Raw genomic sequence first — 3,491 nt, 5'->3', positions numbered from 1 at the left:
ATGAACCTCTTAAAGGGGAACATGTTGTGCAGGAACACAGGACCGAGAATGCTAATCTCCTTGACCAGGTGAACTAGGAGGTGTGTCATGATATTAAAGAAGGAAGGAGGGAACACCAACTCAAAGCTGACAAGACATTGAACCACATCATTCTGTAGTTTAGCTAGATCCATTGGATCGATTGCCTTCTGAGAAATTGCATTGAGGAATGCACATAGCTTCACGATGACTAGACGTACATTTGGAGGTAGAATTCATCTTAATGTAACTAGAAGCAATTGTGTCATGAGCACGTGGCAGTCATGGGACTAAGTTTAGGAATTTCTTCTCTGGCATATTTATTATACCCTTTATATTCGAGGAGAATCCAGATGGTACCTTGATGCTTGCTAGGCATTCAAACATGCTTTCCTTCTCTTTTTTGCTAAGAGTGTAGCTGGCAGGACTTAAGTAATGGTGTCCATCATCTTTCTTCTCTAGATATAGGTTGTCTCATTCTTTCAAACACCACAGGCCCTGTCGTGCTTCAAGTGTGTCCTTAGGCTTCCGATACACACCTATGAAGCCTAGCATGTTCACACAAAGATTCTTCGTCAGGTGCATCACGTCGATCACGCTACGGACCTCTAGAACTTGCCAATAGGGTAGCTCCCAAAATATGGACTTCTTCTTCCACATGGGTGCGTGACCGTCGCTGTCGTTTGGAACAAGTTCGCTGCCATGTGCCTTTCCAAATACTACTTTCACATCCTTGACCATATTGAGTACATCCTCACTAGTTCAGTTGCCCGGCTTGGTCTGGTGGTCTGCCTTACCTTTAAAATACTTGCCTTTCTTTCTTAGGGGGTGATTCGTAGGAAGAAATCAATGATGGCCAAGCTATATGACCTTTCGACATTTTTTCAATAATATACCTTTAATGTCATCGAAACAGTGTGTGCATGCATTATATCCCTTGTTTGATTGTCCTGAAAGATTACATAGAGCAGGCCAATCATTGATTGTTACGAACAACAATGTTCACAGGTCAAAGTGCTCCTGTTTGTGCTCATCACACACACGTATACCTGGTCTGTTCCACAAAAGTAGAAGTTCTTCAACTAGTGGCCTCAGGTACACATCGATGTCGTTGCCAGGTTGCCTTGGGCCTTGGATGAGCACTGGCATCATAATAAACTTACGCTTCATGCATAACCATGGAGGAAGGTTGTAGATACATAGAGTAACAGGCCAAGTGCTTTGACTACTGCTCTGCTCCCCAAAAAGATTCATACCATCTGTACTTAAAGTAAATCTTAAGTTTCTTGCGTCATTTGCAAACTCCAGGAATTCTTTATCGATTGCTCTCCACTAGGACCCATCAGCAGGGTGTCTCAACATATTGTCTACCTTACGGTCTTTTTTGTGCCATCGCAATAACTTTGCATGGTCTTTGTTTCTGAACAGATGTTTCAAGCATGGTATTATAGGAGCATACCATATAATCTTAACAGTGATTTTCTTCGTGGGATGTTCGCCCACAACATCACCAGGGTCATCTCGCCTGATCTTATACCGCGATGCATGACATACCGGGCATGCATCTAACTTCTCGTACTCCTCACCACGGTAGAGGATGCAGTCATTAGGACATGCATGTATCTTCTGGATTCTAATCCCAAAGGGCAGACTACCTGTTTTGCTTCGTACGTAGTGGCGGGCAATTCATTATCCTTCGGAAGCATCTTCTTTTGGATTTTCAGTAACTCCCCAAATCCCTTGTCAGATACACCATTCTTTGTCTTCCATTGCAGCAATTCCAGTGTGGTACCTAACTTTTTCTGCCCCACGTCACAAGTTGGGTATAGCAATTTCTTGTAATCCTCTAGCATGCGCTCGAACTTGATCTTCTCCTTTTCACTTTTGCATTCTCTTTGTGCGTCACGAATGGCCTGACCAAGATCATCAGCGGGCTCATCTTCTGCCTCTACCTCTTCTTCAGCTTCCCCCATTGCAGTATCATTGAAGGCACCATATTCAGCAATAATGTCATCATCGTCCCATTGTTCTTCTTCCATTACAACCCCGGTTTCTTCGTGCTTCGTCCAACAAATATAGTTTGGCATGAAACCCGACTTCAACAAGTGTGAATGAAGACTCCTTGAGCTAGCATATTCCTTCAAATTCTTACATATGGCATATGGGCAGCACATGAAACCATCATGTTTGTTTGCCTCGGCCACACGTAAGAAAGAATGCACGCCCTCAATGAACTCTTGGGAGCGGCGATCAATATTGTACATCAAATGCCGGCTCATCTGCATTACATGACATACATACCATATTAAAACCTAGAACATAATTAGTTAATTATACGACATGCAAGCCACCACACAAGATATTAATTTATGAAAGTCTCGCTACAATGTAGACAATCCCAACTACCACTAAAAAAACTAAAGCTAAAATGCACTTCAGCAGCATAAGGATTTCGCGACTAATCCCAACTAAAATAGACAGATCATGCGTTTGTTCAACATCTATGGGCTTCTTCCGTAGGATCACTGCCTCATCAGCCGCCGTAACCGCCTATGCAAGAGAGTTTTGCACGTGTTCAACATACTCTTCCTCCCAGTACCAGCCTGAACATCCAGTGCCATCCCACTGAAATTAAAATAAAAAATTAGAAATTTAATCACAATCATCATGAAAATAAGTATAAATTAACCATAATCATCAAATACGACAAAATAACTCACATTGCGATCCGGACACTTGTAGAAGATATGGCTCTTGTTGGGACACTCCTTCCTTACACAGTACTCCATCACAATCTTCTCCTCACACTTACCACATGCAATGAGAGGGAGGTCCGACCTCAGTCGCTTTGGAACCCAATGAGAGGCCAAGGACCCGAAAGCAGTTGCCATCTACTCTCTATACTCATTTTTAATATAATATAAATTTTTCATTTTATAAACAAATAAAATTAAAAAAAACTCTAAAATTCTCTATATCTCTAAACCATGAAGTGTGCTATGCATGCTAGAAATAAAAGCTGAATACTAGTTTTGAATAACTACTTTAACCTTCCTTCATCCAAATATGCAAACTTTAAAGTGATTTTGAGCTTAAATAACTTACAAATAAAAAAATCCACCATAAAAAACCACATATACCTAGTCCACAAAATGAGATATGCTACTGATAAAACATGAGAGTATAAAGTTGGTAACCTTTAGAACCGAAGAATCGATGGAGGAATCGAAGAATTCTTGTGATTACCGGCGATGACGAAGAAGAGAGGCCGGCGATGAAGCAAGAACACTGAGCTCGAAGTGGCTCGGGCTCGGGGAGGAAGAAGGGGTATATAGGAGGGGATCTTTAGTCCCGGTTGAAGACAGCAACCAGGACTAAAGGTCCCTTTCTAGTTCCAGACGGAGCCTCCAGCCGGGAGTAGACTTTTACTCCCGGTTGGAGGGATCAACCGGGAGTAAAAGTTAACCTTTAGT

Source organism: Miscanthus floridulus, unplaced genomic scaffold, assembly GCF_019320115.1.
Source record: "Miscanthus floridulus cultivar M001 unplaced genomic scaffold, ASM1932011v1 fs_626_4_5, whole genome shotgun sequence".
Lineage (NCBI taxonomy): Eukaryota > Viridiplantae > Streptophyta > Magnoliopsida > Poales > Poaceae > Miscanthus > Miscanthus floridulus.
This window is presented reverse-complemented; position numbering follows the sequence as displayed.